This window comes from Harpia harpyja, chromosome 22, assembly GCF_026419915.1.
Source record: "Harpia harpyja isolate bHarHar1 chromosome 22, bHarHar1 primary haplotype, whole genome shotgun sequence".
Classification (NCBI taxonomy): domain Eukaryota; kingdom Metazoa; phylum Chordata; class Aves; order Accipitriformes; family Accipitridae; genus Harpia; species Harpia harpyja.
This window is the reverse complement of record NC_068961.1, coordinates 8,957,880-8,984,493: the sequence shown is the minus strand read 5'-3', so window position 1 is coordinate 8,984,493 and position 26,614 is coordinate 8,957,880.

Genomic DNA, 26,614 nt, shown 5'->3' with positions numbered 1-26,614 from the left:
CCTGGCCATATGCTAAAGCCAGAGGATAGTCTATTATAAAAGAGTGAAGAATAGTTTATCTTTCTGAATTTGTTCATACACTCTGTGGCTTGTGCTTCTTCATCAGGCAAACAAAGCTCAGAGGGTTGAAACAGATATTCCTCTTGACTCCTGTCTTTATCATAAGAATGGAACATTCTCCGTCTTTCCTGAAAAATATGGTTTTCAAAACAGACAAGAACAAACTGAGCTTTCAGGCTCAGAGGTTTTAAATAACTCCACCTCTCAGACCTGTACTCGATTTTATGCCATGCTAGTGGGAGGGGGCACAAAGCACTTTAGTTGTATGGGAAATGTGCAGGCAGCTTGGGAGAAAAGAAAAAACACAGTGTTTTCTCTTCATGCCATTATATCAGACCTTTTTGCATGTACTATTCTAGACAGCTGTCACTCTCTTGTCCACTTCTCTTCTTCCCAAGAAACACTGTCTTGATTTACAGACTTTTTTTCCTTTGGAATGTAGAACCAATTCAGACATGAATAAGGTCAGTGAGTGAGAGTCTTGATGCCTTGAGGAAAACAGCAGGACAAAAGAAAAACTGGATTTGTGAGTATCAAGGGATGAGACCAGAATCACGCACAATTATGTCAACCTGCAGGATAAGGAGCTGCTACAACTTAGCAAGTAGAAAAAGTAGATGGTAAAACCACCCTAGACTCATTCCTTCTTTGGAAGGGACTTTACACAGAGCCTGGAAAACAATTAGTATGTAAGAGTGGGTATACAGATTCACTGAAAGAAAAATGAAAGGTAACTGCAGAGGCACTCAAGTTACCCCAGAAACTCCTTACAGTCCTTCTGGCTTGTGAAGAAGACCGGCTGCAGAAGAGAAATTGCTTGTGCATCCGCAGTCCCTCACTATAACAGTCTGTAAATAAGCCGAGGGGACGATCACAAACTTGACACCTATTGACAACCTATGTGCAACAGTGGACAATGTCCTCCTGGCTAAGGACAGTTGCAGAACAGCCTGGCCCATGTGAAACCTCGCAAGGAACCTGGCAGAGTACCTCCATTTATTACATGTATTACAACTGCTTTCACATTTTTGTAGTTGCAGAGTTTCACAACACTATTGAGAATGAGTTATTTCTAGAAGCTGCAGATGCAGTAGTTGGTAGACATTACTGTTAATATGTCTTTATATAAATTTATTTTGCTTGTTTGGTCCTGTCATGGTTGTGTTAAGGAAGGGAGACTGGATCCTTAAGAAGTGTAAGGAGCACTTGGGTGGGCTGGAGCTGCTGCTCCCTGTGTCAAATGTATTCTCAGATTTCCAAACACAAATGCTGTAACATTCCCCTTCTTAAGCAAAACATAAAATTTAAGAAAAGGTATGAATATTGCTGAGACGTGCATATTTGTCAGGACGAACACAGAGTTGGATGAAATATTTCCATTGAGCTATAAAATCTGTACTTTTTGGCCTGTGTCTTTCTGGTTAAACATCCATTTTTCAAGTGATACATTTGCTGAAAGGTATGTTAAGAATCAGAAATGTTCCTATAATTTCAAGTGAACTAGGACTAGAGCTGTGGTATCACATCAAGGTTCTGGGATTCAAACGAGATGGCTGAATATATGTATTTCAAAAGGTGGACAGCTCTAGAGGTAGGTTGGCACATACCTATTCAGTCCAGAAAAGCATCGTGTTAGCATTTCCAAGCCAGCTGCAAGATAAGTAGTGCATCTACACTCTGCAGGACAATGCTCTGCAGGTGCCAGCACCAGTCCCAAGGGTAGAAGAGTTAGCACAGTGCTGACCATGGGCTAATTCACCCTACTTCTCAGGACAGCTTATTGGTTTAGGCAGCACGTCTCACTGACAGCATTATCTTCCTTCCAGGCCAGCAGCTGACTTGGGGAACTCAGTGCCCTTCTCCACTTTTCAGGGCACACAAGTGTGCTGCAATTGACAGTTTGGTTTGACTTTACGATGTTTTTCTTCTAAATCTCTTACCAACGTCACATGCCACTTAGTAGAAAAGTTTTTTAAAAAGGGAAATATATATCTTTGTCACAGACCTAGGAATGGCCTGATTTTCTTGACAAAATCTATTCTTGACTCTCCAGGCATAACCATTTCCAGTGAAAATGGAGTAACTTTATAATTATACCTGGCCTGTCTTTCAGACCATTTTGACTGCAGCATGAGTTTTTCTTATATAACAAATATGATTTGCATTCAGAAAGGCTGAGGGATACACCTTATTATAAATGATACTGTTTATACGCAAACAAGAATTAACTAATATAGTGGATTACAAAGCATGCGTCTTTATTGCCTAAGGTCCAGAGAAAGCTCTTAGATCTAGCAAAAAAATAGAGGAAAATGGTTGTGAATATTCAGCTCTCTCATTCCACAGGTCTGCAAAATGGCTGCTTATACAGCCAAAAGTTTTCAGCTGTGATTTTACAGAAACTGTTTTGTTTTCCACACCCATTTCTGCCCTTCTCCTTGTTTGCCTGTTTCTCTAGTACTTTACTGAAAAAATATGATGCAAGAGAGTGAGATGACAAATTCAATATTCATGTTTTCATTTTCATGGAAAAATGTGACATTAAAAAACAAAGTTTTACTTTAATATAAGCCCCTCTTAAATGAATGTTTATTGGAAGAAATTCAACCACCTTCAGAAACAGTAAAGAGCTAGCTAGTAAAAACAGGATGCTGGTCTGTGCTGACTTTGCTTTCCAGTGAGGTTGCATGCCATTGCATGAAATTACTCATTTAAATGGGTTGTAAGAAACAAAGGCTGAATATCTCTGTTCCTGTCGGAGTGCTGTGCTAGAGAAGATCGTGAGTGCCATTTTGCTTTCAAATGACACCCAAGATATTGTGAGATCTATTGCCTTGAAGGGCAAAATACAAAGCTTATTATGTTAAAACAAGGAGAAATAAAATAAAATAAAATAAAATGCTTTATAGGGGGGCAGAAAGGGTGTGTGCTTCATTAATTTTAGCTGATGAAAGGGTAGAACCAATTAAAGTCAAGTAGGAATGAACCGCCTACAACTCTGAAACAACAGAAGGGATTCTTTGACATGATGCTGTATATAATTGATTTGTTATAATAAATTGAGGTGTAATATAATTTAGAAATTATCCTAAATCTAGGAAAGACAAAATTGGCTGATGGCCTATGCATGGTGGAGAGAGTAAAGAATACATTGTAAGACTGTGCAGAAATGGAACAAGCACTCACAAAACAAAAATCTGAAAGGGATGAAAGAGGATAAACTCAATGGATAAAAAACAGGCAGTCTGACTTTTGTGTTACTGTGTAGGGTACGAAGGCACAATCCCTTCATATGAGCTATTTCTGACCAGACCTATCAGGTCCTACTGCCTTTTGCAAGCACAGGTGGAGGACAGTAGTATTTGGAGACAGTAGCTTGAATGCTTATGGAAATGGAAAAAAGATAGGTTGACATCAAAACCAGACATTATCAATCTGTCAGAAGCAAAGTCCTAAGATTAGAGGAGGTAAGAATTATGTGTAGAAAGCATTCAGCCCTGGCAGACAAAAAAAAGATATTTATATTCCATAGGGGAAAATGTTATTTGTGGTAATCTTACTGGAATAGGAACTCAGCTATATAAAAAACCACTCTAATGCCAACAATAAATAAAACAAAGGTTATAATTTGGGAGAAATTCTTTCCAGTCATTGCCCTACTCAGGTCACCATTTGTGACAGTCATTATTAATATGGATAATTTTGATGCATCAAAATGTGGTTAAGTGCTTGTTTTGCCAGATAGACATCCAGATACCTGAAAACACTGCATATTTCTGCCAAGAACTGTTTGTCTTTTTCACAGATGAAAAAAAAAGGTCACATAACACTAATTATACTGTGATGATAACTTTAATTCTGTGGTTAAGTTATTCTGAAAAGAGAAACCTAGGTATTGATTGCCAGAAAAGCCATACGTTTTATGGCACTAAAGAAGCTCACAAAACCAGCAGAAACCAGGATGCTCTCAGGAGATGGCTGTAGTGGAGCACCATAAAAGCAATTTTAAATTTACCAGTGTGACTACAGGGTAGAAGCAGTTACAAATTTATTAGTCTGACCCAGAGAGAGATAAAGTGCTCTAGAAAAAGATAGGATTAGATTTACTGACCCAAAATTTAAAAAAGTGGGTTTGAAGAAAACAGTTAAGTCAATACAGCATTCTCCCATCACTTCAAATGGCTGTCCTCCACCTGAAGCACTGAGGTTTGCTTATTTACATAGCTCCAAATACTAGCATTGATGAGACAAGACTCCACTTTAAACCCACTCCCATTACTATAAATCCTTAGGGCAAGATGCAGATGCCTTTAATAACGTGAGGTATGATCTCTCTTACCCAGTTACACCATTTAAAATGTGTTTGTGTGCTGGGAGCTACTTCCAGAACCAGGTATACCTCCACAGCATTTGAAAGTGTTCATCAAATTTGAAGGGGAGAGAAGCATGAGACTTGTGCAATTTTACAAGTTTTTCCACATTTTCCTCCCCCCCCCCCCCCCCCCCGGAAACTCATCATATTTCTCTTTTCTTCATAGCATAATACTTCTATTCCCTATTAAAACATTCCTTGCCCAGCTGTCCCCTCTTTATAAACTAAAAATTTTCTAAGATAATCATACCTTCCACTTCCGCTCTGATATTCTCAAAGGGAAGCTGAACTAATTTCTGAAAGGAAGCTGGTAAAATCTCAGGCATAATCCACAAGATGGTAGTGAATAAGAAATGGAAATAATGCATTAAAAATTAGTCTGGTAATGAATTCTTTGAGAGCTGGATTTTTTTTCATAATGATGGGAAAGGAAGAGAAAGATATTTTCTGAAGAAAAGGAGTAAAAAGGACATAAATTTTAATTTTTTATTAACTTAAGATAATAGTTATCTGCTAAGGATGGCAGCATTGGTTGAACTGTTTTCTCGGCCATGCTATGTACTGCACCAGGGAGAAATAAATGCAAGCAGATATGCCCCTACCCTTACTTGTTGTCATTAGAGGTTAATCTCAAGTCTTCCCTTGTCTCGCGTTTGCTCAATGTATCTATGTATGTATCAGCTGGTAAGCTGGTCATTCAGCAGGTGTGCTTGTTGATCTTCTGCAGCAAATTCCCTTTTGCTTCTCCACAGCTTCTGAGCAAATACCTCTGAAAACCTCCATACTGGGCTGTTTAGCACATCGTGGGGGCAAACGCAGATGTACAGGCTTGGAAAGCTGTGGTTGCAGACAGTACGTGCGCTCCAGGGCACGCAGGCACAGCCACTCTACCTTGTCTGCTGTCAGCACAAGCCTATTCCCAGGGCAGCTGGGTCCTGCAGTTTTAGGATAATATTGTTTGAGCCTCCTGCACGACCCTGACTCCAAACTGATGGGGGCCAGGACCCAGCAGAGGTTTTTCCTGAGGGTCATCGTGCCCCCCACCAAAAGGAAAGGTAAGTGCAGGGGGATCAGCTCTAAAAGCAGATGATGAAAGTGTGGGGAGTAGGTGGAGACTGGTTCACTGAAGGATGATGTGACAGGGAATGACAGGAGATGGGTGTCTCGTATGTCCTTGGTCTTTCTCAGATACTCAGTAATTGGGCTTGCGTCAGGAATGGTGGTTCAGGCTTTATTTAACTTAACCATTGCCCTCCCCTATTACTAATCATACAGTGACACTTCATCTGTCATGTCTTAACAAGCTGGAATGTTGGAAGCTGTGACACATTTCTCAAGAATGGTGAAAAATGATTTGTAAGAGCGTATTTTCAGATTCATCATAGCAGTGTTTTCTTTGATTAACATATACACTGACTGCTGTATGTTTTGTAGGCTGACATATGTATCATCATTGTCCCTTTATCTGTCTCCATATAGTATTTATTATCTCAGACACACCAATAGTTTACAAAATGATTAAATGTGCCTTTAAATAAACACAAAGGATATGGAAATTATTATAATAATTGTTTTATCACCTTGGTTGCTATTTATCAGCTGTCTCTTAGTTATTATGAACAGATTTACCCTTCAGAAGAGACACCTTCTATGAGATGTCAAAGCCAATGCCTGCAAGTACCTCGGTAAAATAAGCCATTTATCCCAGTCAAATTTTTCTGTCTTCCCTGTGTAAAATCCATACAGTAACCTCTAAGAAGACAATGACAGTGAAAATGTATTAAAATCTTTTCAACACTTTTCAGTTGTCAGATCCCTTGCTCAGGCCACACTTTTCTGCTGAATCCTTTTCCTGCTGGGTACAGCTGAGAAGGAAAACCTTGAAGGAGCCAGTTAGTGCTCCCTTAGCCATCAGCCCAACCCAGGCAGAGAGCCGGAGAGCCGGTACTGACAGGGCAAGCTGGTGTGAAAATGTGGCTGACGGCTAGAGGAGCACCGGACAGCATGCCAGAGCAGCGGCTCCCTTCCTTTCTTTTCCTCTTTGATCGAATTGTGATAACAAAAAGCAAGAAGAAATTCTCTCTCTCTCTCTCTCCCTCTCTCCCTGCAGGGACACTTGCTTATTTCAGAGGAAGCCTCACCAGCGCACTTCAAACAAGTCTCTTCTTTCTTTGCACTGATCTAAAGATGAAGTCAGCAGTAGATCTGTGTTATAGTAGCTAGCAAGTTTCTTTTTTTCCTTTCCTTCCTCTCTATTTTCATTGTTAAATGATGATGAATCAACACAATCAAGCTGAAAATTCCTTCCTTTTGTTTTGCTTTCTGTTTTTCTCTCCAGTGGAAGTGACTGCTTGTCGGTGCAAGGCTAACAATTACAATAATTTATCCCTGAAGGGTTTTCAGATCATATTCTTTAGAGCTGAAGCTTTTCTTTATGGCTTTAAAGTTGGGGTTTTTTGGTTGTTGATTTTCTTTTTAATTAAAGGTTTCAACCCTTCAATTTTCATCTTGCATTTGAGCCATTGTAGCATGCTTCAGAAGCTTGCAAACTAAACTTCAAACAGAGGGCCTGTTTCTGCTCCCTTTGAAGTCATGACAAACCTCCTGTTGATTGCGGAGAGGGAAACTGGACCAAAAGTACAAAGCACTTTTATTTCTTTCTGATTTCTTCAGTTATCCTGCTATTGTACCATGTACCAGAGGTGCTGCAGACTTTTGTGGGCAAAACAGATATATCATTAAAACAACTTCCCTAGCAGCAGCCTGTTAAGCTGCTAATTAAGCACAGTTAAGGGTCATTCAGCAACAACTTTGGTCTCTGCTGAACAATCTAAACAGTCCAGCTGTCAGATCTTCCTATGGCCTATTGCAGAGCACAAAGAGAGAGACCAGAGGTGCTGCAACAGGCTCCTGAGGTCAGTGGTCCTGCAGCAGGCTGCCAGGCAGAGCTGCCGCGGGGGCTCCAGTGCTACAGGGTGCAGGTGTCCAGGGAGCAGCTCTCTCTTAGGTAAGATCACGGTTTCAGTGATTCTCAAATCACGCTTTCTCAGAATTGCTGCTTTTGTAAGAAACAGTAGAAAAAGATAAGGACTTTGGCTTGATTGAGCTCAAAAACCTTTATATTCTCTTTATGTTCTTTTTTAAATGGCATTCCCTGCAGATTGGCAACTTTGCTTTCCTGCCAGCTCTAATCAGAAAGACACCTGAAATTGGTCAAGTGGGAAGCAATACTTGTTCTAAACTTAGAAAACTTAGAAAAATCAGATGTGGTACTCTGACAAGCGACCTTTGATAAGAGTCACCAGAATGAATGAGATGACACCATCTTGGAAATGAAAGATACGTCAGCTTCTTTAGCCAGGTCATCAGCAGAGATGAGTCTCCTTGCCGTATGATGAAGGAGGAAGGCACACTCGGGGGTTGTCGTTGCCTGGATGTTGAGTGCTACACAGTGACACGACTGCTGGTTAAGTTCCTCAAAATGCATCCCGCTAAAGTTGTACCAGCCTTGCTGAAGTTCAGTGCTTGCACGATGATTCTCATCTATCTATCACTCCTTTTTTCTATATGCTCCTGTCCTCATCTTTCTGACTCACTACTTATCTCTCTTTTCTTCAGATGAAAGTGCAAAGAAATTGTCCTGCTGGGAGAGCTTAAAAAGAAGATGCATTCAGGAACGTGTCACTGGGGTAGCGACTGCCATTAGTGGTTGGCATAGGAGGGAGTTACAGATTTCCAAAAGCTAGTCTGGCAGTACTCCACATGGGAGAGGGAAAGGAGCAGCTGCTTCTCAGGACTTTATGACATTTGTGAGGAATAAAAACCATGTTGGAAACCTAATTCCCATAAAGAAGGATGGCCATAATTCTTCAAAGCTGCCAGGGCTGGGTTCCCTCTCACCTGACAAAAGTGAGCCATGCACACTCAGCTTCCTGAACTGTGAAGAGAGAGAAGTAAAAGCATCCTATTGTGTGATTCACTTGACCTAATTAATTGACTTAGTATCATTGTCTTTAATTGTCTTTAGGGTAAGATTGGTTGCAACCTAGAAGTTCGTACTTTCCTCTGTTGGTTATAAATTTGCAGAAAATGCTCTGCATCCAAACAAGGAGGATCAGGAATTACCAGCTGACAGTGTGGCCAGGTTGATCCCACCCCAGTAGCCATGCTCAGGAAGTGAAAATTATAGGCCTGGAAATTGCTTAAGAAGTTAGAGTCAGCAGAGGGATCTGTGTTCAACAGGCCAGACTGCACCATGGTTCAAAGCAAATCTCTAATAGGAATATTTGCTGGAAGACAATTGCATGGGATGAGACATTTGAGCCAGTCAGTTCATAGCCAGTTTTATAGATGCTGAATTCTAGAGTGGTCACTACTGGCTATGGGCTGCAAATGGTAACTTTTGGTGTGTAAAGCAAACAGGGAAGCAGCGTCTGACAAACAGCAATGTTACGCTCGATGTTGTTTTGTGCGGCGATGAAAAGCAGGGATTTTTTCCTCAAACACTGTAAGTGTGTTTATATGTATCTTCTCTGAGCTCCCAATGGCAAACACCTTTCTCCCAGTCACCTCCATCGTTCACATCTGACTTTTTACTTCTTAAAAAAAAAATTATTTCCTGAAAAACTAAAAATCTGTGGATAAAAAAATCTGTATTATAAATTCTGCTATGACTTCAGAAGTGTTTCAAGGTATGTATGCCATAGAAGAATTTTCACCAGCATATGACTTACTGGGCAAATATATCTCTGTAAAGAGTCCGGACAGCATTTTTCATTCCACTCTATTTAGGAAGGATGTGTGGTCCAGTTATTAAGGAGAGATTATGAGCCAAGTGCCTGGTTTGTACTCAACTTTGCATGCAACACTAAGCAAATCCTACAGCTTCTCTGGGGCTTAGTTTTCCCGTCTGTAAAATGAGAGTGATAGCACTCATTTATTTCACAGGGATGAGTCTTAATTATTGTTTTTAGAACACCTGCTGAGCTGGATGTGAATTCCTTCTTCTGCTGAAGTCAATGCAGGTTTTGCTTTGTGTTCACTGCAAAAGAATTGAGATTTCATCCTTGAAGTGGTAGCAGAAGAAACCTTCTGTCCTGTATTGGGAAACTCCTCTCTCCTCTGCTCAGAGATACCTCAACAGCTCTGTGATAGTACAATGGGGCTTTGAGCAACCTGGTCTAGCAGAAGGTGTCCCTGCCCATGGCAGGGGGGTTGGTACTAGATGATCTTCAAGGTCCTTTCCAACCCAAACCATTCTATGATTCTATGAATTTACACCACAAAAACATTTTAAATTATGAATAATATATTAATTTTCTGGTTTCTGTTTTCCATTTCTTTTTTTCCAGAAGGGCTGGCTAAAGATGGCTTATCCACCCCGATTTTTTTTTTAAGTCCTCAGGAGAACTGACTTTCGGGAACCACAGGAGATCTGTCAGCAGTGAGGTATTAAAACTCCCTTCCCCACTACTGAAAAGCCTAAGTCATTAACAGCTGCATCCTTCGAGCTTTGCCCATCATTCGAGATATATTATTCCACAAAGAGTAATGGGAAACTTGAAATTAGGGAATTTAATTATCATATTACCTCCTGCCTTGAATCCTTTACAAAAATTTAAGGAAGCAAAGCTGTCAGTCACCTCTTATGCATCTAAGATGGCTAGGCACAGAGACTTGGCAGTTGTCATGGGGAGAAAATCATAGTCATATTAAACATCAGGAAAAGACAAGCTTTGAGAAAATATCCAATGACAGAGATTTTAAGAAGATTTAAAAAATATATAGGGTATTAACTCATAAAAATTGAAAAATATCTAGATTGAAAGATTTTTATATCCAAACCAGGAAGAATTTGAAAACCAGCATCTTGCCAAGAAGAGAGGAAGAATCTTCAAGCAGTAAAGAAGGGCTATCAAAATAATGCATGACAATTTCTTTTGATGCTGAAGGAACAGTGAGAAGAAAAAAACTGAAAATTATGTTTTTTCCAAAAAGAGGAGACCACTGGGATTTTTAACGCTTGTATCTGTCTTTACTTCATTAAAGCTTAAATATCAAGTAAGCCCATTGCTCACCAGCAGACTCCTGCCTTCCTGCTCTTAGTGAATTCTGCACGTTGCAGAAGGCAGAGTCTGCTGCTTCCCAAAGTGCCTTGGTGGCATTTTCCCCACCGATAAGCACCAACCCCAGCACCCAGGGAACGAAATCCTAATGGAGCAGTGAAATACACTTCCTGCATACAGGTTAGAAGTGAGAAGGCAAAGGTTCTGAATTTTCATTTTAAAAAGAGTACTTTCACTTCCTGAGCAATTTCTGAAATCCCACCAACCTGTGTAATGAAGAATCACCATTGGCCAAGACGCAAAAAAAAAACCCCAAACAAACAAAACCTTCCATAAAGCTTACAAAGCAACTGTCTTGTAATCAATATTATAAGGAAATAGACAAAGCAAGCCCTATCTTTCTTGATGACTTATTTATAGGTTTTTTTGATAGAGTTCCTGGTCTTTACATTATACGGTGGCAATGAAGGTGGCACACAGAAAGCCATTTCACATCTTGACCTGAAGGAAACTTTAATTTTTCTATTTGTATGCCTGAAAGAAATGCAAATAAGCAGCATTGGACTTTTAAACACAGCTGTTTAATCAATGTGAATATACTTGCAAAATCATGACCATGATCAAGAAAAAAGCATTTTACCTGTTTTAACCCAACCACATCAGATTTATTCCTCAAAAAAGGCCTGGTCCAGACCATACATTGATGACTGATACAGAATTCCATATTCATTCTGCAAATCCAAATGCAGTCAGTTTACCTGCAAAAAAAGAATTGTTTTGATGGGAACAAGCTATGTTAGTTCTAGTTTGTATAAATCTGGGCTCAGTTTTTTTTTTTTTAGATTGCTTTCTTATTAAAAAACTATTACATTTAAATCACAATTTTTATATCTTAACAAATATAAAAATATTTCCCTTTTCCATTTGGAAAATTAGACAAGAATGCCCATTACATTCAGTCATCATCAAAGCGTTGAACAGTTCTGAAAAGAAATTCAGCAATTCAGGCAATACATCTTGATTTACATTCAGGTGACATTTTCCTGCTTGTTACAAACCTGGATCAATTATTTCAAATATCCTACAAATAATAATTAATTTTGGCAACTTCTTCCAACTAAAAGACAAATCATGATAAATCAGAAGCAGTGAGGATTTTGTTAGATAGAGATAGAGCTGTGCATTTTATGAAACATTCAGAATGCAGAAGGCGAGACAAATGCCTAAGATTTAGACATCCATTTCCCCTTGGAAACAGAAACAGAGCCAGGGTTAACGCAATCCCAGCAACCGCATAGTTAGCAAGTGACGTAAATATATGGCAGGCGCTAATTTTTTCCTTTGGGGATAAAATAAGCATAGTTGAAATGAATACCATTTCTAGCTTGCTGTTTACTCTGAATATTCACCTTATCCTACACTCCTGCCTTTAACATTAATTAAAAAATACTGTATATTGAGAACTTTATTGGACAGTGGAGGCTTACAAAATCAGAATTTCCTTGCAACAATGCAAATATCAAGGTCTAGGAATTGGTTTTAGATTTCAGCAATTCTACATATTTCTGCCAAACATTTTTAATTCTGGGCAGGCAAAACACTAGTTTAATCTCCCGGGTTATGGACTGCCAGACCAGGTGTAGTAGACCTGACTTCTCTATTCCTTCCCTACACGATGCCCTCAGCCTGTCACCAAAACCCTGCAGTGAAAGGACAGCCCCAAGAAGTAGTGTGTGGTCTCCTCTATCTTAAAAAACCCCTTCTCTTTCTGTGTGTCAAGGGGAACTCAAGTCTCTGCAGAGGAGATGAAACTGTTCTTTGGCCTAGGAAGATCCTCTGTTCAATGAACTGACTGCTAATCAATGTGTTGGAAAATATGTCTTCCTTTTGTGGCAGTGAAGGAAAGACTCTATGCAGAGAATAGCAAGAAATAGCGACATATCCAACAGAACTTGGGTGCTGTCCTTTGAATAGCCCTGATGCTTGGACTGTCACAGTGCCCTCCAGAATGACCTTTGTCATCTGCTGAGGTCTCTTGGTTGCCACTGTGTGCAACAAAATTACACATCGCTCACCAAGAAGTTTGAATTAAACACAGATTTCAAAAGAGAAGTTTGGGAGAAGGATCTCTGCCACCCCAAAACAAATGGAAACACATTTTCACAAGTACTCACACCATTCCTTGGAGCTTTGCTTAAGAGTAACTCAGCAGAAAATTGCTCGCGAAATTGCATGGGGCCCTCCTATTGACTATTTAAAACAGGTGATGCCAGTCACAGTGAGGCTGATGCTGTGACTTGGCAGGTGCTAAGTTGCTGCTTATGTTGTGGGAATGCTGTAAGATCTCTTTGCTAAAAGTGGAGCTGGGTGACAGGTTGATATTTTCACAGTCACAACAGTGGTATCGCAGCATAGCTATGCATCCCACTAAATAGAAGTTAAACAAATGTGAGAAGGGTTGGGCTTTTGGGTTTTTTTCTTTGGGTTTTTTTGTTTGCAGGGTTTTTTTTAGCAAAGAAATGATTTAGTATTGTCCTCTTATCAACAGTGTGTATTTTCTCTGGAGTGCACAGATTTCAGTGTTAATGCCTCAAAATGAAGATCGCCATGGCTTCTGAATCCACATGTATGGAAATAAGTGGGCACACATGAGGAGCTGGAACATGCTGTCTCAGGTGGAAGTGAGCTACCGTGTGCCAGTTGAAATGTGGCAAATCTGTGTAGGACAGCTTGGCTGCATGGTTAGCTACAAGAACTCACTTGTCAGCAGCATCTATGCTTCCCTGTAAAGGTGCAGTTGAAAATTTGGAAATGGGAAATCCCAGGATTTTGAGGAGGTGGTGAATAATCAAAAGCTGAGAGCAGAACAATTGGTATCCTCATTTGGGAAGATGCAGGAAAGCAGAACAGAAGATGACTGTATAGTTGTCTGCTAGGTGAGGACTTGAGTACATGGCACAGGTTCAAAAGGTCTGGCTGCCCTGGGAATATGTTGTAAAATCAGGCTGTCTCTTGCCCAGTGAATACTGAATCAGCCTCAATAAAAAATACTAAAAGAGAACTCTGGCATATCCAATAAAAGTAAGAGCGTTAATGGTATAAGAACACTAGTAGGATGGGAGATCAAGGCCCTGTGTCATCTAGATTTACATTCCCTAATAAAAATATTGTACTGCTACAAGGAGAAAGGAAAACTATGTTGCCAGTATCAGGTATGACTTATACATGGCGGTAGTTAAAAGAACACTTGACGTTAAATCTGTGGGATAGCTCTTTTGTGGGATATGTAAGTAGCGCTAGACATCGTGAAAGGATCCAGGGTTATGATGAATAATGTAGTCATTGTGGGTATTAAAAAGAAGATATAGTGACCAGAAGGGTCAGTAAACAGAGAGCAGAGAATAGGAAAGTCCTAAACAATTTGTCCTTGATGAGAAGACAGTCAGTCCTTGCTCTTTGTGGGTCAGAGTTGTTTTCCTGAAGTTTCTGCCTGTAGTCAGGAGATGTTTCAGGCAGAGTAGATGGTCACCATAGAAGCAGATGGCTAAGGGCACCAAAATGACCCGATGATGGAAAGCCTGTGCTCTGCTACCTGTGCACCTGATGCTGTCCCGCACTTGCCACCATCCCCTCCCTCTGTGGGGCTTCATTCTGCAGGTTGAGTGACCCTTATTCTCTTGTCCCACAGCTGGACTCCAGCCTGTTGCACTGCTGCAGTCTGTGGAGGGGTAGCCTGCCTTTCCATGGACGGACCCACACTCACGTCACCCACGTCCCTGGCCTCAAATTTTCCCCCTGTTTCAAAGACTCATGGCGTGGGGGTTGGGGTGTGTTTCTCCAAGGGAAAGGTTCCAGGGGAAGAGAACTTCTTCTCATAAATGACCTCCACTTGAATTCTTGGAGAATGGGAGTACAGGAAGAAGAAAATCTTGTAGAAAGGGATATAGCAATGGATGAAGACAGGAGGAGAGACAGCAGAGACAGAGTGCTGGTATCAGTGGGGACATGTATTCCTCTGACCAGGGAAGTGAATATGGTACATCACAGAGGATGGAGACCTATTTAAGCCAAAGGAAAAAGTTGACATAAATATAATGCAGCACAGTTAAGTCACGGGAAAGAAAAACAACCAACGCGGATATGACAAGAGAGTTTCCACGTACCAGAGGGTTAAGTTCCTGGAGCAGTCTTCGGAAGGTAACTAAGCAGTGTTAGAGTGAAACTGATGTATTTCTGAAAGAAATTATATAAGCTAGATGTTACAGCTGGCAGGAAACTGGTCATACCGGTCCAAGGATCGTCTGAAGGATCTATTTGTCAATGTTATCCCAAGTACACACCTCATCTAAATTAAACGCTTGAAAGAGGCCTCAGTCTTGAATCCGCACTGTAGCACAACATGGGAAAAGTCGTCGCCCCTGTTACGCCATAAGCATACACCAGAGCCCTTCTCCACCGCTGTGGAGGTGACCAGTTGAGGCTTTTCCGTACTACCCCCTGCTCGTCCTCGAGCCCTCGCTGGGCTGAGCTAGCAGGGCCCTTCCCAGCGCAGGTGCCTTCAGGGCTCCCTGGGGCGGGAGGTGGGCTGCAAACTGGCAACGCGGGTGCACGGGGCTGGTCTCAGGGCGTCCCCAGCCCGCGCCCCCCAGCAGAGTGGGCACAGCCTCAGAGCCCCCTGCCCCTCTGAGGGAACAGCAACATGGAAGGCGGTTCCCACAGCAAGTCAGCCTCTGCCAGAACAGAAACACTGAGCTGAGAAATAAAGCATAATTAACACGTTGTAGTTAGGCAAAGAGGTCCAACAGCCAAAATGTAGGTTAGAAAGCCAAAGGGTACAAAGCCAGGAGGGTCATCCATGTGAGCTGCAGCTAATGTGTTATCTACGGTTCCTAATAACACTGGTTTTAACCAAGAGATTGATCAAATGCCAACGTGTCTTGACAGCAGGGATGGTTAGGTGTTGAAGGAATATACCTGGTAGCAAGGAAATGCTGTAATCCACCTGGTCTTCGCTAGAAATGAGAGGTGGTTTTGAGCTGTGCTTGCTTCTTACCGTAATTGTATTGTGCAAGTGTTGAGTTTCGTTTCTGCTGCTGGCCTCTGATGATGAATTAAATTTGAATAAACAGATTTTCCATTTCAAAGGAAAAGCAAGCTTCTTCTCATCCTTTCTATAGCATACAGCATTTTCCTACAAACTCCTCCACTTCATAATAGTTTGTTTTAGCATTATTTAGGCAATGCAAATATAAAACAGTTTAGGCATGTAGTTGCATATTTCACACTATTTTTGGTCTTATTTTACATACCTTCATGATGAAAAAATATGGAATGGAATGCTGCATATTTTCACAAAAATGTGTCTTTTATGCATCATACTTCTTTTTGCATTTGCCGAACAAGGTCTTTTTACTTTTCTTTTGTGGAATATCCAATATTCTTTGAAGGTTCAGTCAGAAGCAACTGTCTATGGAGTTATTAAGAGTAAATGTTTGGCAAGAATAGTCTATTGTGAGTAATGTCTAAATATTTTCCTCCTTTTATGGGCTGTTTACAGATTTAATGCTGGAGTCTTTTATACATACATATATGTAAGTTTTTGAAATGTATCACCAGCTCCAAAATAATTTCCAGGACTTTTTAAAGTTATTGGGTACAAAAAAATCAAAAGTTTTTGTCAAGCAATTCAACCTTTTCCAGAAAATTTAAACCAAACTGATATGTGAAACTGTCCATAAATATTTAGTAAGCTCTCCAGAGCATTTGAAATTATGTACAGTATTATTTCTGTTGCAGACTTGAGAACAAAACAAATGATATCTGCATTGCCACAGCACATATCAGCATTTAGCATTGATGCCTGCCGTCAAATCTCAGCCAGGTTCCTCACCACCCTCCGTAGTTTTATGATCGAAGAAACTCACTCCAAAAGCCCCAAATAATCCAAATATCACCACTGATATTTTGATGCATTATCATAAATTCTCCCCACTCCCAGAATGAGATACATTTTTTCCTGACTTTGTCAAGCTATAAAGACCTAATAGATTTCTGTGATTAAGGGGAATACTCTCTCTTCATTAGCATGGCCTCTTGAGACGTACGCTATTGCTCGATAAAGGAGCAGCACCGCTAAGCAACTTCCCCGTCCATGCTATAACTGCATAAAGCTCTGCTTTCCCATCCACAGAAAATGTCTCAGAGCTACTTGAACTCTCTTAGCTCACTCACAAAATCTTTTTAATATAGAAATGTCCTTTTGAGCTTGTACACAGAACATAGCTACCACCTGGGAGGTAAAGAAAGCAGTGGGGAGACCAGCTGGATGTTTTCCTGTCCTGCCAGCTGTAAATGGCATCATTGCAACAACATGGCTTTGAATCTCTGGGAAAACTGGCTGCCTCTGGGTCCAGGGTACAACAGTACAGGTACAGACAGGAATACTGCCTATCCACACCAGGTGAACCCTACATTTGCACAATGATTTCCACATAACCCTGCCATTGTTTGCTCTCACCCACCCCAGAAGGCTTGCTGGCTGCAGTGGTGTTCCTAGTTTCTGTCCTTCCTTTTAAATGCGTTTTCGCATTGCCCCTTCCCAGGTACATGGTAGTGTACCCATGTATTCATCTTCCTGGAGAAGCAGGGAAAACAGGCATCCCTTCACCTCTGTTTATATGACTTAGGGATGATGCCTCACTGTTGAGGTCTGGTGGTGAGCTGATGCAGGAAGCTGCCTGCTTGGCTGGAGGTCCGACGTGCAAGGCACTGCGTGCTGCTCACCAACACCTCTGATCTTTCTGTCTGCCCCAGGAGGAAGAAGAGAGCAGAAAGAGTTCAACAGACACAATAAGGAGGAGATCCTTCCTTCTTTTCTGTGAAGAAAGAGGCCAGACATCAGCAGCATCAGCATGAAGCCAGGCTGTGCAGTTTTGACTAAGCAACTCCTAGACTCATTTATTAAGATGTTTCAGTTCATCATCCTTTCATTGACTCTGGCAGCCCAGATATTAGACATCTCCTTGCTGCAGATACTTAAAATACAAAAGTTGTATTTCACTTTCCTTTGCTGAACTTCTACTCATAACACATGGCAACTTCAGGTATGCTGAGGGCCTTTGCAATTGGTTGCTCATTCCCCTTCAAAAATGAAGGATGGAAGTACATGTTGTACAACAGTGGCTTTGGAATAAATGTAATATCATATCCCATCATCTCTGAAGAGACAATACATAATTTTCGTGACAATGGCACAATATTTATTCTGCTATTATTTTCTTGTAACTCCTCATCCAACCAATTTTTTCATTCTGAGTTGTTGACATTGAGCTGACCTTACTGATAGCTGTATTGTGTAAGATTCTTCAGCATGATCTTATTGTTTACTGTGCTTTTCCTTATATTCAATGAATGATGTCCCTTCTAACATCAAGAGTTGAAGAAGCAACCCTATATAACAAAGCCATAAAATGGATTTGTATTTTGATAGAAGAGGTTAGTAAACGGCTAATATTTTAGAAACCTGTGTTTCTGCAATGGAAATGCTGAATTTGTTCAGAACTAATTTAAATACTTCTCTGGCATTGTGAGTACTCAAACATTCTCCACTGCAAAGACTTCCCTGCATATGGTACCTTCTACAGTAAATCCCTTTCATCTTATCTTTATTATATGTCATGTCCCCCCTCCCTTAACTCCAATAAGTGTGAGGGTGGTAAACATGACTTTTCTTTTTAAAACAGAATCAGTCTAAGCATCAAAGGACCCTTTTGTGCTGTCAGCTACACGAGGCAAAATAAACTGTTGCATAGCTAGCTTATTTCCACTTTCTGAATGGGTTTGTTCTGAAAAGATAATTGAACTTTATAAGATAAAGCACTCTGGAAGGCAGTAAAAGAAATAATATGTAGACTTTTAGCAGTATATACTTTGAGTATGCACTTTCATTAAGCAATTCTTACCCTTGTAAGTGTTGGCCTATCTCTTGGATATTCCTCTCCCTGAATGATTCATCTGAAGTCAAACCAGGCTTATATGACACATAAACAAGGTAAGTTTTCACTTCTTCACTATATACAGATGTCTTTCATATCACGACATTGAGGTTGGGTAGCTTAAAGGGATCCCTCTGCATTTTACAGCTGTGCTGCAGTTGTTCTGTGTACCTCACCTGGGATCGTGGGGCTTGTCACTGTGGAGAATTTAGTGCACAAGCTGTGGTGTTAACTTACAGATCCATAGCTGCTTTGTGCTGATTCATTGTGTGGACCATAAGTGCTCATCAAGTGCAGGGAAGCATTATCCTGTCTCTAAGGGAGCAATATAGCTTATAAGACATCATTATTAGGATACCTTGTAAAAGACCTTGAAAAGGTCGGTGCTCAGAGTGTCGATTGGCTATTATCTCTGACAGAAATAGAAGTTTGAAAGACCAAATTTGCCAAGGTCGGTTTGTTCATTATAACTAAGACCATAATTAAAGACAAGAAACAGTTTTTGGTGAGCTGTGGAGCTGCAATAGTCTTAGTGAAGACAAGTAGATATACTGAAGACTGTATCATTTATACTTGACATACATTTTCTACCATTCTTGCTAAATGTTAAATACCCAACCCAAAGAATACAATCAGTGTCCTTGGCTGTCAGAGGTATGAGATCTTCACAACAAGCATATCTTATAGAAACATTTTAACAAACTAATTCCTAGCTGCTCTATAATTATTACTCACTGCAGTCTTAATGTTCCTAAGGTTCAGCAGCAGCTTACAACATCATTGCTTCAGCATTAGGGGAATCTGGTTCTCACTTGATGGTAGGAAAAGAGATAGAATTCTTACTGTAGGCTAATATATAATACATACACCATTAGGTAACAATCCACGTAGGGACTTGGTGCTGAGTTATTAATATGGTGTAAGTTGCATTCTAATTTACTCTGTGGTAATGAGAAAAGTGTTATGTAGACAAGTCTCATATAACTTCAGGAACAGAAAGTCCTGATTGTAAGGTTATGTGCATCCTGTATGTAGACTGCAAGAGAATTTAGCATAGCCTTTAGCGGAAGGTTTACAATAAAAATACAATGAAGCTGATCATAGAATTACTAACACTTGTTTCCTTTCCAGAAGCATACCTTCAGGAAGATAGAGAGTAGAGTTTTGTTATTTATTATTTTTGCTTTTTATTGCTTATGGTTTCATTGAGACAAGAAATGGAGCTTTTGCCTGGAGCACTTACATTGCCTAAGGAAAGGGAAGCTGTACTTAGAAATGCAATCAGCTGGCAGTGGAGCATAGGCAGAACTGGTGTGCCTTTTGTTATTACTGAACCTTACCAACACCTGAGCCTTCATAACAGAAGCCACCATTTATACTCATCTATAACTTCTCCAAACCTAAATCATATGATATTTCCATGCTAGCTTTCTGACCTTAATAATGGTCTTTCAGAATGGGAAAGAGGTTTCAGAGATAGAAGTTTATGATTTAAGTACAAATTCCCTGTGTTCCTGCCTAGGACAAGGCTTACAAGGTCAGAGGCTTATGTGATAATTTTATTAGATGGAAAGACGTACTTGCAGGTAGGAGTAAATAGCCTTTTGACAGCTGATTTGGCTTCTTTTATTTGTTACTGCAAAGTGATGTTGGAGAAGAGCTCATGAGAAAATGAAACATGGTTCTACTGCAATGTTATTTATTTATTTTTTTAAAAAATCTTTTAAATAACCATTCTTAGGATTTTTGATGACTTGTCTGCCTGGCTGAGTGAGCTTCCACAAATCTGTCAGGCATGTGGCTGTGCACAAATATCTCTTGGACTCAAACAGCTTTCCAAGCACAAGACCCTCATCATCGGGAGTGGGTGAGGAAGGTTGAACTGAGAGTGGGCAGTGCATCTCTGAACTCATGTAGGTGAAACTTACTCATTCCTTAATGAGCACTAACAGTGCTTTAACCAAGGTGATGCACTCCTGACTTAACTATTATTCCCTCCAGACCTCCTGTTTGCAGGACATGATCATGGACCTAGTAGCTATCAGCAAAGAGTTGCCTGCTCTAGCTGCACCTACCATGGGCAGGGAGAGTTAAGTGCAGGGTCTGTGGGAAAAGCAGATCTAAGTATCAAGGTATGTATGTTCCCTTCACAAGTGCTTTCAGTCTTCCTCCTACGTGTGGAAATGCTTCTCTGCAGCTCGCTCTTGCCAGCGCTTTCTTCCGGTCTTCTTGCACTGCACATCAAGGCTTACCAGTACATCTGCTCCATTCTGCTATGCCCTAGCAACTTGTGTAATACACCGTTATATGACTCAGGATGACACCAACAGCTGTGGCTTATTCTCCCAAACTGTTTTTAAATGATTTATTCAATTTACCAAATTTGATGGGGTTTTTCTCACTTATTGTACTGTTTACCTGTGGAGTATTTTTAAAGTTATCCACCACTGCCCTGCTCATTGCTGCCCTTTTTTTAGATTTTTATTTAATTCTGAAATTTAAGAAATAGAAAATTCTGCACAAGTAGTTCTGATTTCCTCAGAGAGATTTTAATAAGCACACAAATTTGTGATGATTTATTTATGTTGCTATAAACCCTAGTCACAACCAGTTCTAAATGTAGTTTTCTTCTTAATTTTTCTTATCAGTCTCTTCCTGTTCACATTTTTCTTGCAGTAACATTAATCCTTTGACATGGGCATCATTAGTTTGCAGGACATGTAAGAACATTTCCTTTATGTCTCTGTACTAAGCAAGACAAATTCATCCATTGGTCTGATTGTCAGGGTTAATATGTTAGACTGAAAAATGCTAGCTGAGAAACATCTGCATTATTAAAGATTATGAATAAACTGAAATAAGGGCAATTTATCTGATGAAGAATAGCAGCACACTCCGTGAAACATCCTTCCTTTTGAATGATGACGTGCAAAGGGGGCAGTGCTGGTCAATCAGAGGGAGGGCTCCCATGGAAACTTGCCCAGAGTGCTGTTGGAAAACTGGGGCTTTCTGGGTCCCTGCCACACACCCTTACACTGAAAATTTCCCTCAGGCTAAGTTTCAGACCCCAAAGCCTCAGACCTGGCAGTTCATCCTGCTACTTGCCTGCCATTTCAAGAGCAGGCAGGCAACATGGGCAACTGTGTTGCTGGAAATCTGGGGTCATGGGGCCCTGGGAAAGTCCATGCTGCATCAGCTTGGTGAGACAAGCTCTGGGGGAACACCTCGCCATCACACCTCTCCTGTTTCCAGTGCATGAAAAAGCTCAAATATATCCACATCACCCTGTACACTGGAAACACACACTGAGAAAAATCTTTTAAATGTGATGAGAAACAACGAATTTGAAGAAGTGCAGACCAACGGAGGCAACTTCTATCTGTGTGACTGCTCATGGCAGCAGAGCAGGCTGGATTCTGTGAGAGTTGCATGCAGTATATGCACTGTGTCCTGACCTGGCACAACCAAGTACTCCATTAAATTCTTAGTTTGAACATCTCTCCTTTCTCATGGACAAATCAGTCTGTCTTATACAGTAAGAGGGGATAATTGTACTCTTTTACTGAAGACCAACTGACTACTTAAAAAAATAATTAGGTAGGCAGACAGGTAAATGGATCTGGGACTTTGCCAGGGGTGACTACTGGTATATCTTTACAAAATAATCTTCAAGCTCAGTCAGACCAATTACCAAGTAAATGTTTCAGTGAGCACAGCATGATTAAATTTCCCACTCGCCTTCCATATCATCTTATATCCTTCCCATGGGAGTCAGCCTTATAAGACCCACCGTTAACACCAGGTAAATGCAAGATAATTAAAACATAAGTGTAATCGATGTTTGCAGGTGTATGCATTGTATTCTGTAAATAGAATACAGGATACATGCCTATGATTTCTTTATAACCTACTGAGTATGTTTTACAAGCCTAGAGCCCAAAGGTGTAGCACAGGATTAAAAGATTTATTATATCACCTTATACTTGCCCTCTCCTAATCCTTATGTATTTATAATCAGCTGCTATGGTACACAATAACCCATTTTATTCATAACATATCATTAATCAATAAAATGTAATTTAGATTGGTCTACAGGTTTTTTTCTTTTTTTTTTTTTTTTTCTGGCTTGCCATTCTGCATTTCAATCTCTGCTACATTCTACTTGTGTTTAACGTGAATCGTTGTTGCTGTTGGAAACTGTGGAATGATTTCCTGTGACTCTTCAACTTCGCTATCACAGGAATCAAAATTATATTAAAAATTGTCTATTGCTTTATTGGCTAAAATTTCTGGTGGAAGAATTTAACTGACATCAGTGGAATTATGCCAGCACATAATTTCCCCCTAATACCAGGCTAGTATCAGAGAGCCTTACAAAATCAAAGTGAAGACAGAACAGTCTTTGTTTCTATCTGTTCTGCATTACTATGTACATGGAGTTATTTTGCAACTGTGTTATTGAATATCCATGACAGTCAGAAGAAGTTCACACTCTGGTTGCAAGCAGTTCTTATTTCTAATGCAAGAATCACAAAGAAACACAAAAATGTCTTTTGCTAGTTGTCTCAGCTATTGTTGAATGTTCCACAGAACATACTGAGTTTAGCTGTAACTTTGGGTGACTGCAAGAAGGTCATGTCCCATGCCAAGATTTCAAATGTCAGACTCAAAGGTTTTGAATTTGATTGATTTCTCAACAGAAAACCAGTCTAATAAGTAAAGAACTTGGGTGACTTATTAGTATCAGATAGACCTAGACTCTGAGTTTTCTCCATCTTAGTGAAATTTCTGCTTCCCTTTTCAATGTTACAAACCAAAGATATTCATAGCATTTCAATTATGCATTTAACAACTATTCACATATAGCCTCTGTATCACTTGCAATAGTTTCTTCAATAATTCTTTAACCAGGATTATCTGACTGGGCACCACCCATTCACATGGTATTTGTTCAGTCATGCAGTGGGAGCCTTTGAAAACAAGTAGTCTCGCTAATATTCTCACAAGTAATTGTCTAAGGCCTCAAGATCAAATAACACAATGAGACAAAGGATATCAGGCATCCCACAACCATGAACAAAACTTATCAGTGCATTTTTCCATTATTTGACTACTTCTGCTTTAGGTCTATTGAACACCATGTGGAAATTCTAGAAAGACTGACTGTATAATAAGAAACTGCCTCTCCTTCCTTGCCTATCCCTTCTGCAGATTTTATAGCCATCCAGTGCTGCACTCCAGTTGTGCGAGTCATCCCACCACGTTTCTGTGATTGCAAATATATCATAGTTTTCCAGCTGCGCAGTGGCTTCCACCTCCTCCTGTTTGTTGCCGATGCTCCGTGCATTGGTATAGATGCACTTCAGCTGGGCTATTGATTCCATCACCTTTTTGGGGGGAAGAAGCCCTAATTCCTGTGTGACTGTTCTCAGGTGCTTCCATGGTTTCTAACGCATTGACAACTCTTACGTCTTTGCTGCCACATGGATCTCCATCCCTTACCTCCACTGAGGTGGCTAAGGTGCTGAGCACATTAGTACGGGGACATTTCAAACGTGCTCCAGTGTACTCAGCACGTGGTGGAGGAGACCAAAGGACCTCACTAGCACACTGTCCTTCAACCATTGGCGTGCTGCCCCCAGGCTTATCTCTAGAGAGCCTGGTTTTACCCCTTTCCCCTTTCAAATCTAGTTCATTATTTTATTAGTTTATTATATTATTATTTTAATATTTATTAGTTTATTAGCAGGCGCCCAGTTTTTATATCTGATCAGTTGAATGTTGAAATGGATGAGCAGCGAGGAAGGCATAACCCCTTCCATACAGTCTGTCATCTGTACTATTAGAATGGCATGCCCACTCTCTTTGAGAAGCTGGAGGCAAAGGGGCAAGGATGTATGAGTTTGATAATATGAGATATTTCTTATGATATATCAAGAAATGATATAGGATACTCCTTATGTATCCCTGTAAAGAGCTGTAACAGCCTTGAATATGCTTTAACTGGGAAGAAGTTTTATCAGGAGGGATGGCTCTGTTTAAGAAAGAGACTGTTCTGTTTAAAGTACACAGATCAGTATTTTACTTTGAAGGAACACCAGGGACCTGAACGGTGTTACTGTGCATTTGGTATCCAAAAAAATGGTATAGAAAAGAAATCGTACTACAACTGTATGTGATCTCACCCCACAAACTGAATTTGTAGTGGCTAAAATAACCAAGAGGGAAGTTTTAAAGAGAAGGGCAGAAACAGATTGTATGGTAAGCAAAAGGGGGGATGAGGTAGGAGATGATTAATGAGTATCATTTCCCACCCTAGGAAATGTCCCTTACATGACTGGAGGCACTAAAACTACTATTTAGGAACCTTATTCTTAGGTATAGTTTACTTTTACAGTTTATTACATTTAGCTGCTGAGACTTTCAGTTGAGTTTATAACCTGTTAATTAAGACTTCCCCCTTTGCTTTGCAAGAGTAAACATGTTATTTTTAATTTTTTAACCTTGTCTCATTTTTCAAGTGAGTCCAGAATAATTTAACTCATTTAACCCTGTTCTTACTTCCCAAAAGAGACTGAATACAAACAGATGCACAGGGCAGTCCTTTGGGAGCCTGCAACCATGACCTTGAGAGCGGCAAGATTCTGGGAGAAATTTTCTTCAGTGACCTTAATCCAAGAAGCAGGCTTGTCCTTGCAAGATGACCCCTGACTTCAGGTAGGTCCCAGCTCTTACAGGTAGTGCTGGCATTTGGCTTTATATCTTCCAGACTGAGGGCTGAAGCACTGGTTCAGCAGCGTGCAGTTTGCTGCTGCACGCCAGCTCCAGCTTTCACACCCTGCAGAGCAGGTGCTGCAAGAGCTAATAGACCTGGAGATTTTCAAAGTGCCTGAGCAGAGCCATATGCTGTCGAACAGTTTGTGTCAGATTCATTTCAGCAGGCTGATGAAAGCAGAGACACATTTTCTGCTCTGAGATGCTCCCTCCAACTGATAGAGCATGTTGCAGCCTTCGCGGAAGGGTCTGGATTAACTGCCATTACCACAGGAAACGAGAACAGTGGAAAGCCAAATAAATGGCTTATTTTACACCGGAAAACACCCATGGCTTCAAACTGCTTTATTTGCTGGAAACTCTGAAAATAACCTTCTGTAATGGCACCAGGCTCAGTCCTCAGTCACAAAGATGGAGACAGGTGCACCCCCAGAAAAATCTTTTCTGCCAGCCTTCTCATCTTGCACCAAGCACAGCAGTTTGACCAAGCTCAAAAATATTTTGGAGGCAGGAGCTGATCAAGTCCCTCCATCTTCCTCTCTCAGAAAACACTTTGTACCATGCAGTAAAACAGGTGTTACTGAACAAGTTTTAGATAGACTATCACTACTGTCAGAAATCAGAGGCTAATTTTCTTTAGAGAACAGTATCTTAAGAGACATAAAATGGTAATGCAGTTTATTCAATGCTCTGAATCATGAATATATACAGGAATAAAGAAATCTTATTTTTCAATTTGATTCCAACGGAGAAGCCACTTTCTGCTACCAAGTAGCCTGAGGATATACAATCAAGCAACTAAAATCGCTCCTGAGACAGCATGCTATCAAACATGCTGCACATTCAAATTTAATAGTGAATATTCTTTAGATTGCTTAACAAAACACTTTGAAATGTGTGAAATTCAAAACTATTGTGACAAGGCATGTTTGAACAGTGCAGGAGAAATAAGAAGTTGGTTTCTACTGCAAGAGCATATATCAAAGTAGATGATTACACAGTGGGGGCTCCTTTCTAATAAGGCAACAAATAGAAAACAATCACTGAGATGTAACACCTGCCTGCATGAAGCCCCTTAAGTATTGAACTTGCTTAGCAATATTTTGTTTGCTTTATTGCGAGCATATGTTAGGACTAACTTAAGTATAGTTGCTTTTTCCTTGAGCTAGAGAACAGACTATTATCTGATGAGCTCCCTTCCAGGACGATTTTTCCTTTGATTCTCTGGGATTTGTAGCTGTATGAAGAGGAATGCCTGTATGAAATTATCTTCTCAAGTGACTCTGGTACGGGATATGGTTAGAGAGACACATGTTTGTCTTGTGCATCAGATCACCTGAAAATGGGAT